At 40.3% G+C, this 14,576-nt stretch overlaps 1 protein-coding gene across 1 annotated transcript in view; it reads left to right on the top strand.

Annotated features, from left to right (window-relative positions):
* Positions 1–6,236: 6,236 nt before the first annotated feature.
* The window catches only part of FOXP1 (forkhead box P1), a 1,246,052-nt gene continuing 1,237,712 nt past the window's right edge, over positions 6,237–14,576 (top strand). The window contains 1 exon segment of the mRNA XM_029601088.1: positions 6,237–6,530. The gene's annotated coding sequence lies outside the window, so the exon portion shown is untranslated.

The raw sequence follows: 14,576 nt of genomic DNA, 5'->3' as shown, positions 1-14,576 counted from the left end.
TAGCCTTTTAAAAATAAAGTTAAAAAAATATTTTTAGCCTTTTATGCATTTCCCGCTGGTGCGCACATGTATATATCTGCATGTAAACTGCACTCCTGAACACTATCTTCTATCTCCCTGAGATAAGTATGTGAGTCGTCTAGCTGTGGCAGAGAACAGACGTGCTTTCAGGAGTCTCAGAAGAGTGGGTCTACATGAATATATGCTATTTTGCCAAACTTTATATAATAAAAAGAAATTAATATTATAATAACAAAAATCTGTCAGCTAGGCAATCTCTCTAGCTCTTCACCTCCTCCTGATAGGGCATTGTGTTTGTAAATATCTTCTGCAGAAAGGATCACTACTCAATTGTTAATTAAAATAACAGCTTAGCAATTTGGAAATTAGTGGCAAGTTCCTTTTCTTACACCTGTTGTTTTTCCTTACTAAAATATTAGACTAGTTTAATTTATACTATACAAAAATCTACAAAACATTACCGGAAACTGCTCAAACATATTCATGCTGCAGCATCATGCACTATTAATCTTATTAACATGTACAAAGGAAGAGGGTTTATTAGGGACCATCCCAAGATATACTAACTCTTTACAAACTTAGAATTCAGCTGTCGTGGTTTCTCTTTGAACAGTAGAAAATGCAGGTGTCTGCTAACTTTAAAAGTAGAAGTAATAATGTTTTTGTTTTTTTTTACTTCTGCTTGTTTTCTTTATTACCAATGCCGTCAGTACAGTCAGATACTCAACAGTGTGTGATTACTGCAGAACAGGGGCAGCCAACCTCATTCCTCCAGTACAGCAAACAGGTCTGCTTTGGGGTTCCAGATCAATCAGAATCAGGGCTGGGATCCTTGAGCCTTCATTCTTAACTAGTAAAGGTTTTTTTTCCCCCTACACAACATGCTTGATTATGTTGCAGAGTGGTTTTACTTATCATTTCAGTTATCTCCTGTAAAACTGTGTTTCCTTTTCCTCTGGTTTGAAATCATTTGAATGGACAAATACTGAAAAGTTCTAGTCTCTGCAAAATGGATTTCTCAAGAATGAATAAACTCAGAATTTGAAAATCTTTGTGATAAGAATGTGTCATTTGTTACCACCCACTTAATCATACCTCAGATTTCTTCTAACCTTTAAAAATGTTCTTAAAATTAAAATGTGTTTCACAGTCATGATTCGCCACACCACAGTGGGTGACATGATGTGCTGCAGCAGCAACTCAGATATGCAAATAAGAGCAAGACATGTTTAACAGGAAATGGATCATCAAGACAAGCCTATCTGGTTGTTTTAATGTGCAAAGTTTCTAGTACTCTACCATGGCTGGCAAACAATAGTCAGTGATCTGCAAATTCCTGGGTTTTGCCTCCCAGACAGTGTCTCTTTCTAAGTAAAACTGCAATAAACCTGATAACTGGATGACATGAAAATCTTTGATATATCAAGCACAACTCAAAAAATACAGATACATCAATCACCAATACAGATGAATACCAATACAATGACATTTTGAGTTCAACCTGGGGTCATAGGAAGCGAACTGTAGGAAGGTCAACTAGTAACTCAAGGTGAGGTTTTGGTGGTGCTCTATGGTTTTGGGGCCAGTTTCACATGGACAGTCAGACGTATGAACAGCACAGTATACATCAGTGAACATTTGATGTGATTTGGAATGAGGAAAGGGCGAGCTACGGTGAGAGTACATTTTAGAAATCTCATTTTTGTGCACCTTTCCTCATTCCAAATCACATCAAATGTTCACTGATGTGTACTGTGCTGTTCATACGTCTGACTGTGCATGTGAAACTGGCCCCAAAACTGTAGACCACCACCAAAACCTCACCTTGAGTTAATAGTTAACCCTCCTACAATGATGCCACTCCAGAGGAACTCTTTCTCTCTCTCTCAACTGGCCAAACTCCTCCCCTTTGACTATATTTTCATAATTTGCATACACATTAGGGATGTGCATTCGTTTGTGACGAATTAGGAAATAGAGATTTTCCTATTTCGTCGTGTTTCGGGAGGCGACGAAACGATAAGAAAACCCACAAAATTTCATGTGGTTTTTCTATCGTTTTCGGGGGGGGGAGAAAGGACACATTAAAAAAAACAAACAACCCCAAACCCATCCTTCAAATTTAATTAATTGCAACCCCCTTACCCTTCCGACCACCCAAGACTTGCCCGACCCCCCCCCCCCAAGACTTACTGAATGTCTCTGGTGGTCCAGTGGGGTCCCGGGAGTGATCTCCCCCTCTCGGGCCGTCAGCTGCCACTAATCAAAATGGCACCGATGGCCCTTTGCCCTTACTATGTGACAGGGGCTATTGGTGCAATTGGTCGGCCCCTGTCACATGGTAGGAGCAATGGATGGCCCGCGCCATTTTTTAAGATGGCGCCGGCCATCCATTGCTCCTACCATGTGCCAATGGCACTAATAGCCCGTCACACGGTAAGGGCAAAGGGCCATCGGCGCCATTTTGATTACTGGCAGCCAACGGCCCGAGAGGGGGAGATCGCTCCCGGGAACACTGCTGGACCACCAGGGAATTTCGGCAAGTTTTTGGGGGGTCGGGATGGTGGGGGGTTGCAATTAATTAAATTTGAAGGGTTGGGGTGGGTTTGGATTTTTTTTTTTTACAACCCCCCATTGTAATAATTGAATTTGAAGGGTTGGGGCGGGTTTCGGTTCGTGGGCATCCGAAATAAAATTGGCCCAAACTATGGGAAAACAAAATTTTCTGCAGTGGGCCGATAACGAAGGCCAAACCAAAAGGTTCGGCCAAATCACATCCCTAATATGCATCACCCTAAAGCAATTTGAAAAATGACCCAGTTTATTTGGAGGGTACATTTCCTAGTGAACTTTGCACTAGTTTTCAAAGGGAAGATATATGTGTACTTTCCCTTTGCAAATTTCCCTGGAAAAATATACCCCCAGAGATCTGCACCAACTATTTCTGGGGTTACTTTTTCCCTGACAAACTAGGCACATTTGTTGCCTTCCCCCTACCTATCCCTGCTTTTAATCCCATCTACTTTTCCTGTGGATAAAAGTATGCATGCTGTTGATCCCCCTGTGTAGTACAGGGTGAGAAATCTTCAAGCAGCCGATTTACTCGATAAATGACTTTTGAAAATTGCCCTGCCTGTTACATGGGAGTCTTTCCAAAGAAAACACCCAAATACAAATTTAATGTTTAAATGTTTGTGTGCTTGCATTGTATTTCTGAAATTGTGTCCCCCAGTTTTAATTTTTACCTATCACAACAAGATGAACTATGATAGATGTCCTAACTGCTCCATTTTGCTTCCTGTATGTTACCAGGAGGCAATGTCATCCCCACACGCCAGTATACAGAACGTTACATGTACCATGCCCTTGAGATGGTGAAGGTGTGACACTTCAGAGGCTGGAAAATATTTTGAATTTGAAACAGAAACACCTATAATTAAAGTGATATCTTCATTATTAGCATGAAGGAAAACTAATGTTTACCTGCCTTGATGTATTATAGAACCTGCATATTTGCCTCCTCTGGGGTGTTTACTTCTGGGATAGTGGGGAATGTCTCTCTGAAATCAGCTAAGCAAGGAAAACAAACCAGACATCTGCCCTATTAAAAGTGATCTCACCTTTAATGGGTAGATACTTTCAATAGGGTAGATGCTAGGCCCATGGTCAACTTGCCCTCACCCCTAAATTTCACTTGAAATGGACTACTTGGGAAGCAAGGTATCATGCCTTCAGCCAGATTGATTTAACCACTGCATGAACTTTTTCCAGCCTGGAGTTGAAAAGCACCAAAAGGTAGTGGGAAGGTTAAGCGGAAATATGGGTTGTGTCTTGGTTATCAGCAAGCACCCTTAAACTGTAACACAAGGGATACAGATGTATGAAGTATTTTTCACATAGGCACAAAATGTGGAAAACTCTTTACAACAAGCCCTTAGCTGATAAAGATTTTAAGCAGATATTAATATTATTAAGTAATAACACAAATAAATATAATTTCTTTTGTTTACAAGATACTGGTAGAATGCATTGACCTGTCTTGAAACAGGCTCCTCAATATTGTGAACTGTGGAGTGTATTTAGCTTACTAGACTTAATTTATGGCATGTGAACAAGTGGGCATGTGCAAGTGACAAATGTCCAGTGAAATCAGAAAAACGTCCTGTCAATTTATGCAGCTCGCATAAACATTAACATTATTTTTTCCTGCTAAATAATTATAGTTTAATAAACAAGGCATGTAAGATAGGTCCCAATTCGCCAAAAGAAAATGTAGTGTTTAGGTGGGGGTAATTTGTTAAATATTTTTCTGCCAGAAGATGGCGACCCAGACCCTCCGTAGCACTGGAAATCTCTTGCTACTTTATAACTTGCTGAAAAACATTTGTTCATAGGTGATCGAGAAGGTCCTCGTGGATCCAGCGTTCCACTATCAGAGGTGTGACAAGCTGTAGCCCACTGACTATATTGAACGACAAATGGATATGACCTTTTTTTTTTTATCACGAGAGGCTAAACAGGCTCTCCAACTAGGAAAAAGAAATCAGCAAGGAATAGGGAATTTTACAAAATAATAATAAAAAAAAGATGCAAAACGATTTAAACCAAATTTGGTTTTATTACACCTGTAAATCAAATTCGACGAAAATGCACGTTTTCACTATGTGAACTTCAGCGCAAACCCTCCAATCCGAAGCAGCTGGATGAACCTTTTTTCCTGGCACATAGGAAGATATAACAAACTCACCCTTAGATTCATCATTCTCCTATATTTATATTTAAAGCAGAATGATATGCCGGTATCGTGTGCAATAAGACGTACCGCACGCGATACCTGCACATCGCAAAATAAAGAATGACCCTGTCAGTACCTAGGGGAAAGTTTGCAACTCGGTGCGCATCCTGCGGAATCCCCTCGGATAGCGGCCAGTCCGCATCACACACTGGCCGGGAGGGGTTGCTGAAATTTTCAGGACACGTAAGGAGAGATAGTTGGCCAGGGATTGGGATCGCAGGGCTGTAGCCGCTGTCGGCCCCCCACGATCCCAAACTGCTGATCCCTCCCATTTGTTGCATTGTTTCTGACTGGGAGAGAAACTCGAGTTCCGGGATCTCTGCTCTGGTTGACTCTGCTCTATTTTCTGCCGAACTTATGCTGCCAAATCTTGCTTTCCCGGCTAGTAGTTTGAAACATCTTCGATTTTCCTTGTTAATATGACAACGTTTTGCTATCCAGTGTTTCCCCAAACTACTTTTTATTTTCAATTTATCAACAACCACACCCGGTCCTAGTTTTGAAATGCATATTATGGATAATTTCTCCCTCCAACAATAAAATAACTACGCCAACCCAAGGAAGAGAAATATTCACTTAGCAACGAATATTTCAGGGAAAAAAAGATCAAATCGCGATATTAGACGTTTACCAGCAATTTTTAGATGTGCGAAAAAAGCAGTATGAGGGGCAGGAAAATTTTGCTTTCCATTCGCTTTGCCACCCTGCTCTTTCTTTTCGCACGTTGCTGTTTCCTCGCACATGGGTTTGTCCTTCGGGTGAACTTTCACCTTCCGAACTCGCCTCCTTTCATTGGACAAAGTGCAGAAAGAAAAAGAAACGAGGAGGGGGGGGGGGGGGGGAAGAGGAGACAATCTTCTCTTTCCTCCCTTCGGACTGCACGCGGCCACTTTCACTTTTACAAAGAGAAGAAATTCCTTCTCTGTGTCTCCCCTACCCCAGTAATAATCCTAAAATATTTAAGGCCATAAGTTCCTCCTCCCATTCTGCCTGCCAATGCTTTTATGATCTGATACCACCCCTGCCACCCCCCCCAGCCTTATCTCCCTGGCAGCCCAAATCCAGCCCCTTTTCGCCTCGCCCCCCTCTCCTCCTCCTTTCTCTCTCTCTCTCGCCGCTTCTCTTTTGCCATCGCGAGCGAGCGGTGGCTCAGCCTTGTTTACCCAGCAGGTGGATGTGACGTCAGAGACGCAGCGCGGCAAAAAATAACAACATCTACATCCGCTATTTATTTAATAATTTTTTTTAAAGAAAAGAATCCTCCTCATCCCCCTCCCAACTCCATCTCCTCCTTCTTCCTCCCCTATCCCCACTCACGCCAATAAGCCTCTCAAACTCGGAAGGGCGCGAGGAAGCTGCTTGCAAGGGGGTGGGGGGAAGGGTGGGCAGCCAGAGGCGTCCGAGGCGAGGTGGAGGGAGGGAGGCATGCAGGAATGAGTCCGCGCAGCTAGGGCCTGGGATGCGCCGGGCTCGCGCCCTGGGCTCGGCCGCTGGCCCCAATCGTGCCGGATTCCGCCCGCTCTCTGCAGCGCGAGGAAGCTAGTCCCGAGCGGAGGGATCTGTTTGTTATTTATTGTGTGGGGCTGTTGCATGCTTTCCCTGCCACAGCGGCTCGCTCGCATGTGCCTCTGTGCAGTGAGGAAAAGAAATACACACTCACACAGACACACACAAAACACCTCATTTTTGGCACCGAGAAAGCCGTTTCCAGCGGGTGAGTTTGGTTTTGTTTTTGTTCTCTTTGGGTGCCGGGCTCGCACTTTAGCCGCCTGTTTCTTGGTTACTAATTGTTTTGTTTTGGTTTTGTTTTCTCTCCCTTCCTCCTTATCTCTCGTTTCCTTCCTCGTCACTTTTGTTTGTGAAACAAAAATACAACAATAACAACAACAACAAAAACAACAAAAGAGCAACTACTCCCTCCCCCATCGCCTCCTCTCCCGTTCAGTGCCCACGTGCAGTTGGCTCCGGGCTGCGGCGATGATGCTCCCCCGATATTTGCATAAGTCACCTCAGCCCGATGTTGGTGAGGTCCCTGGGACAGTCTCAGCCCACCTCCCCTCCCCATACACTTTTTCTCTCCAGGATCTACGGGGATTCGTCCTTCCGTCCTTCCCCCCATTTCCACTCCCCGCGGGAGCGCTCCAGCAGCTTTCTGTTACACTGTTGCCAGCTCAGTGTTGGGGGGCGGGGGTACCAAGGAGGAAAGGGAAGTCTACGAGGAGATTTGGCTTCCAAGAGTACTTGGGAGAGAGAATTGAGAGAGAGAGAGAGAGAGAGAGAGTGTGTGTGTGTGTAGGGGTGGTGAGGTATGTCCCTCCCCAGTGGCATCCAAAGACAGCAGTACCGGGTCCCAAACCCGATGCATCCCGCCTACTTATCCCCTGTTTGCACTTTCCACTTAGCAAACTTTTTGCGAGCTTCTCCCGGCGGGCGTTGCCCCAGATGGGAAGGGGGGGGGGGGGGGAAAGAGCGATACAGCCTGCCAGCCCGTACTCATCCCGGGGGATCCGATCGGAGTGGCAGGTGGGCTGTCGGGAGTTTGATTCTCGCACTGACCACCAGCGGTTTTGTCGCTTCTCACCGTAGCGATCGAGGCGAATGCAGGGGGGAAGTGGTACAGCGCTTGAAACTGCGGGAAAGTTTCAGGCACAGAATAGAAATGTGCTTGAAAGTGGAAGATTTAAACAGGATGAAGTCGCTTTTAAGTTGCACATAACTGCAGATAGCTTGATCTACCTACCCCCCCCCCCCCCCCGGTCACCTGTTGTGGTTTTGAACATCATACACCAAAAGTTACCCTTCTTTTTGTTAACGGTAACAACATACTATTTATGGACATCTTTATCTCCGTACATAGGACAGGGTTTGTTTAGCTCTCTGCTGCATTTGCTGATGTGTTTTTGGCTTTGTATAAGAGAGTAGTTGCAGAATACAACGTGCAGAACGAGAAGGTACCTTAGAAGTTGCCAACTGAGCAAAGAGATTGAACTTGTGGAGATAGATCGTAGAGTAGTTCGGGTATTAACAGTGTCTGTTTCCTGGACCGTTTGCACCTTGTAGAAAGTTGGGTTGGAAAGGCAAACCTCATGTATTCTTTACAGGCAAATGTCTAAAAACCAGTATCAAATGCCATTGTGCTAGGAGCCAAGAAGCTCTTTAACCTTTACTTTTCCGCATGTCTATAAACACTAGACATCCTTTTTTTTTTTTCTGGAAAAATAGTAGAAGCTGTGATGGAGCACACTTTCCATAATAAAATGGATTAGAAACTCTAGTCTATATTCCAATAGATTTCATTTTTATTGTAATGGAAAATGTAATATAGGAAACACGCATGCCTCTCCTGAAGTAAAGTACCCCATATGGAATTATGCCTTTTGAATAATAAAACCTGGGATCAAAGTTTACCTGGGCATGTAAGAGCTGGTGTGAAATATGGTGACATACTTTCCCCTTTTATAACTATTAATTATTTCCAAGTCATTGTCTTCAGCTGCTGGAGCTGAGCCGGTTACAAATTGTATTGATTTAGTCTGTGCTCATTATACATGTTGGCCTTATAGGTTTTTTTTATTTTTTTTGTTCGTAGGTTTTGTCTGAGAAAAATTTCAAATGACAATTGTTTTCCAGAAGCCACTGTGAAATGGTAATGGCAGGGAGGCATACATCTTCTCTTATATTTGTACTTCCGAATTCTACTGGTGCAAAATCTGATTTTACAGCTGCGTCTTGAGAGAATTAAGCTTAGCTCAGCTTTCACATTTTGCAGCTGTAACTTACTGTATTTGAAATTTGTATTGTCTGTACCTGCAGTCCTGCACACAGGGAAACACTTTTGTTGCATTGTAGACACTGGCACAAGTTTTGTAGCTTAATTCCAAATGTCCAGAGAAATTTCAGGCTATGCCGGTATTTCAGTTCCAGTGTCAGGCCCTTTTTCTTTTGTAAGTGATAATGCACTCCAAAGATGTCCTTAATAAAACGTGGATTCATTTTTGCAAAGTAGGGTATTTGTTGCAGGAAGCATGCTTTTTCATAATGTGAGCAGATTTGTAGTGGTGGGTCTCAGTTGCAGTCTGAGTAAAACTAATTTGGGGCTTTAAAAAGACAGCAGGCTGAACCTGCCAACGTTTCAGAGCATCCCAGGAATAATTTTACAGCTCTGCTAGCTAAGGAGACAAAATATGACCCCCTCTATTCTGTGAGAGGCAGTTTATACTGTATACATTTGAAAAATTTTATTTAGCAGCAAGTTAACCTCAACAAAGACTTATAGCTCTCAAATCATGATCGTAGATGAAAACAAGAAAGCATAGTCTAAGTATGAAACTCAAGTTCTGCTTTTTTTTCTCTCCCATATCTTTTTAAGAATGAAACCCTCTCATCTCTAGTGACCATTCAGAACTTGTCAGCCAAAGTCTCCTTGCCAAAACAGAGGGGAAAAAATGGAAAATAGTATTGTAGCTTTAACATCTTATGCTGCTAGCATTCTTTTTTCCTTAGTCTTTGGATTAGTCATTGTCTGAGAGAGAGAGGAAAAAATTCACTTTTTTTTTTTCTCAAGTAAACACCCTCCAACAAGTGAACCTTGACAATCCAGATTAAAGAAGGCAGCGGAGATCAAACAGGGGGCTACTGAGCCGTTGTCAGGGGCTGCTTCACTGGAAGCCCTGCACTATTCAGTCAGGCAGCGAGACTGGTCCACTTATGCAGTAAAGGACTGTTAAGAATGCTGATCTGTGCTGAAAAAAATCAGAGGTGAACTTGTGTACAAAATACCTATGCTGTTTTTATTTTAATTTTTTTGTGTGGTTGGGGGGCTGCTGCTGTTGTACGATTTATTTATAATTGCCAGAGGGACAAAAAAAGAGAGATCAAGTTGATGTGAAATGTGGGCCTTTAACCAAAATTTTAATGCCTGAAGTTAAAAAATGCATTACAGTGAAGAATATTAACATTTTGTTGAATAAACAGGTAATTAAAATAGTAATACAAACTTGATCCTTTTCGATGACAGGACCCTAAATAAGGACTGAAGGTATTCCATCTTAAATCCTGTGGTGTGATTTTTGAAAGGAAAGATTTTAGGAAGTTATCTAGTCTAAAGATATTTCTCAGAATCCCCTGGGTTGTCAGGAAAAAAGGTTTTTGTATGTTAGAAGAGTGGGAGGGGGTAGAGAGGGTGGGGTAAGAAGAGGGGTATGTTCTGCTGTGAACTACAATGCTTTCATTGTGGTTTTGATTCATGACATTCAGCCCCCTGGAATTTTAGCAAACCTTGAAGTTTGGTTTCTGAATCACTTTGCACCTACAGGAAGTCAGAGTGAATGTTTTGGGTACTTTGGAAGTTTGTTTTTGATAACTAGCAGAGGGAAATATAAATACATTTATATTTTTAAAGTGCAGTAGCACATTTATTGTAAAGTATTTTACAGTTTTGTGAAAGTACATTACAGTAAGCCATTTAAAATCCCGATTAATTACTAGTGAAGATTCTGTAGCTGGAGAAGCTCGCCAAGGTTAAAGTTTTTTTTTAAATTCAAAACTATTCAGTGTATGTTGTACATAGATTCCTCCTTGCTATACAGAAGACTTCACCACAATGAATTTGGCTTTTGCATTAAAGATTTTAACATGTTGACTGTAGCTTTAAACAACGAGCCTTCTTTTAAAAGCAGACAATAGTATGGATAAACATTTATTAAAGATTAAAAATCCAGTTTAGTTAATTGAAATGAAAAAACATCATAGAGGAAGTGCATTATTTTTCTAAATGATAGGATCTCATAATATTAATTATCTTGCAGGGTTTTTTTTGTCTTCCCTTTATGGTTTAAAGTATGTGTTTTCCTTATACATGCAAATACTACAGAGGCATGTGCACTATATATTTGTGTGTGTGTATGTAAATATATATATATATATATTTTTTTTTTTAATATATTTATGTGTACACACATACACGCACAGAAATTAATTCATCCAGGTACAGTGAGAGCAGCATGTAGCCTATGGTGTGTTTGGTTTTGATTTTGCAGTGGCGTAACTAAAATTCAAATAAAAATATTTATGTTGATGAATGAAAGCGCTTTTATATTATGAAGTTTCTGACATTTTGCATTTTAAAAGATGTATCATTGAATATTGTTAGGGAAACAATTTTAAGAAAACTAGGTGCAGCATGATCTTGTGTAAATCAGTGAATGTATTTTTTATAACAAGTTTATTAACCTTAGGCTGATCAGAGTACAGTTAGATTTTCAGGAATTGTATTTTTCTGACCATTTCTGTAGTATATTTAAGGGGTTTGTTTACTAAATTGCATTACTGCTAATGCATGTGTTAATGAGCATTAAATTGGCATTAATACTCTTGCATTTTAGTGCAAAAATGTTTAATGAAGGAATGAGATGCAAATTGATGCAAATGAATTCATTATTACCATAGGAAACTGCAAGCATGTTAACACAAAAACAGTTAACTACACCTCCAGACGTGCAGTTAATGAAAAAAGTTAACATGTGCATTACTTTGCATGTTCTGGCATATTTTGCATATCATTAATTTGTAAATACTGCGTTAACATGGCTCGTAATGCACATTTAATAGGCCAATTTTAACATATGCCAATTAGCAAATAGACTGTTTAGCCTGAGTGTGGCAAATAACGTATTTTCTGGAAGAGCAGATATATACATATATGTATCATCATAGTGGTTTCATTTCAGCGGGTATGCCAAGATATTTAAAGGGGGAGATAGCCCTGTTGCCTGCAATTACACTTTTAAGGACATAGTAATGCAATTCAAAAAAAATTATTAGGGGCCATAAAACAGCATGCAGTTTGTTTATGATTTAGTTACTATAAGTATTTGCATTGACACTCATTTAACCTCGGGACTGAATGGTGTGTGGTGCGATGAGGCTTCTGAGGAGCTTCCGCTGCCCTTTGCTGTCTCGCAATAAAGTTGCAGTAATTTTAAGATTATTGTAACTTGAAGGTGCTGAATTGAGGTGCTTTCTGGCAGCTGTAGAAGGGATTATACTAGATCGGCTGCAGTGGATGCACACTTATAGAACACCTAATGCATATCCTGTGGGAGCAAGAGATTTTACTCCTCCGCGTTGCTGGGTTTTTTCCCCCTGTTCGTATAGAATATGTGATCTTCATTCCCACACTGAATCGGAGGAATCCCAAGATTATTATTTGTGTTTCACTTTAAAATCACCACAGTTTATGAATTATAGTGCATTCATTGCACAAAAATAAAAGGTTATCAAATAAAAACAAAAGAAAGGTGATACCTTTTTATTGGACTAAATACATTTTTCTTGATTAGCTTTTGAGAGCTAATACTTTTTCTTCAGGTCAGAATTCAAATTAATAAAAGATTACCAGGAAATATAGATTAGTATGTGTTTTGGAAAGTAGTGCCATGAGAATGGCCAGATGTTTCTGAGGGGACATGCCATACTTTTGCTAACAGATCATGGTGCATATGGTTATAAAAAGGGCTAAGAACAGGGTGAGAAAACCATGCTTGTTAACCCCCCTCCAGTATACAGTCTAAAGTTTACGAGTTTCTAATGATTGTACGTCAGCTCTTTAACAAACACTGTGTGCAGCTTCTATTTTCCCCTGATTGCAATGGTGGATGTTACAATTTGGTTTTCTCTTTCTAGCACCTTTAGTGACATCATTCTTCTGCCGTACCTTCGTAACTGTAATTACCGATGCAGGTTGGTGGCTGTGCAGAATCAAAATTGTAGTTCTTGAGATTATTAGGCTGTGATTACCTCTTTCATTTTTCATCCACTTTACTGACAGCAATACAGTAAACGTATGAAATGCAGAACAAACTCACAGAACGGGTCCTGGCTTAATTTGCCTTCTGTGTGAAGCCATGCAGAGTGCTGAAGACTTCTGTGAATTTCTGGTCATACTTAATGAATGGCTTCTACATTATTTCATTTCTTTGACTTAAACTGCTGCAGTTCTGGTTTGTTGCTATGAAGATTACAGAGGAAGTATATTTCATATCCAGGTGTAAAGAAGAAAACCAAAGTCTGTGAAAGGCATATTTATTAAGGATTGTTGTCCAGCCCAATTGCTGCTTTGCAAAGATTCTTGGTGGGTTTGTCCACATGGCTTGAAAACTTGTAGGATACCTTTTTGTGCTAGTTGTAAATGCAGGATGATCTAAATTTGAATGGGTTGCTGTTTGCCACTGTTTCACTAAGATTAGAAAAAACTTTGAGGCACTGGCTCATATGCTTATATATTGGCTACCACTTGTTTTGTAGGAAGGCCAAGATTCGTGGGTAATTCGTGTTTCAATAAAGAAATAGAGCCTGATCATACCAGAAATCATGCCTGATTTTTTAATTTACAATTTCTATGTCAGCTCTTTATAATGTCTAGTGCAGATTCTAGTGTCTGTATTTTTGTTCTTAACTGATAGTTAATGCATCTATCTGACTAATTACATGTCTCTGATTTATCAGAAGTGACTGTTGGTGAGATTTTATTACTGAGATGTCTCTTGTTTTGTTTGTGGGCTTGCTTTATTGAATTATATTTTATGTTTTAGAAAGTTATATATATTAAGTTGTACACCACTTTGATTGATCTTCAGATCAGAAGACAGCATATAAGAGTTTTTAAATAAACAAATTGCAAACAGTAAGAAGGTGAGTCTTTCTTTGAACTAGGTTGACATTTTTGGTATTGAACCAGCCTACTGTTGCTATCTGACAATTACACAATAGTAATTAAGGCTATACATATTTAAATCATTTTTCTGATTCAAAGATACTTGAGGTTTTGGATCAGAATTTTAAAATGGTCACAGTGATGTATTGCCAGTTTTGTTTTTTTATCAAGATCTTTATCTTTCCATCTCTGTTCTACTGGGTGAGACTCGCTTTATTCTCATATAATATAATTTAACAAGGGGCTACTGGAAGCCCCCACCAGCACAATACAGAAAGGTTCCATTTTTTATAACATACTTTTAATATTCTAGGTAAAGGCATCAGTGGAAAATATCAGGTATGGGAGAAATACTGCAAGGAAGCTAACACCTATATCTGGCAAAGGGGCAGTATTGTGAAGGGAGAAGGTGTCTGTTCCAGTGGTCGAACTTGTATATATATCACAGTGGGCAATGATGATTGAATTTTTAAAAATAAATTTTCAGCTATACCAGGGAAAGTATTTATAGAATCTGTGGGGGTAATTTTTAAAGGAGTTAACGCACGTAAATGTAACATACTATCATAGCAATTTTCAAAAGCCATTTCTACTCGAGTAAATTGCACTTAGGTGAGTAACTGCTATGGACAATTCAATGGCATATATTGCAGCAGTTTTCTAAAGCCTACTTACTTGAGTAAATGCTTTTTAAAATCAGGCCCATTATCTTCTACCTAAGGGGGGGGGATCGTAATGAAGCTAGTCATATATAGTACATTAAGTGGCGATAGCAACCATATAATACTCATCTGCTTTCTAAAACTTCATTTAAAAATGTTCTGATAAACTGACACTTTGAAGAACATAAAAAAATATATACATTTTTGAAAAGAAGAATATCACCCACACTGACACCTGACAATGGCCGATGTTTCAGAGGAATGCTTTTGCTTCGGGAGGTGGGGGGGGGGGGGCAGCGTTTTCTGTTGGAACTTTACCTCGACAAATCCTGAAACGTGACACATTTTTCAAAAAATCTTTTGGAAGGCTTCACGTTTGAAACTA

This window comes from Rhinatrema bivittatum, chromosome 4, assembly GCF_901001135.1.
Source record: "Rhinatrema bivittatum chromosome 4, aRhiBiv1.1, whole genome shotgun sequence".
NCBI lineage: Eukaryota > Metazoa > Chordata > Amphibia > Gymnophiona > Rhinatrematidae > Rhinatrema > Rhinatrema bivittatum.
Note: the sequence above shows the minus strand (reverse complement) of the source record. Positions and strands in the feature narration are given on the sequence as shown.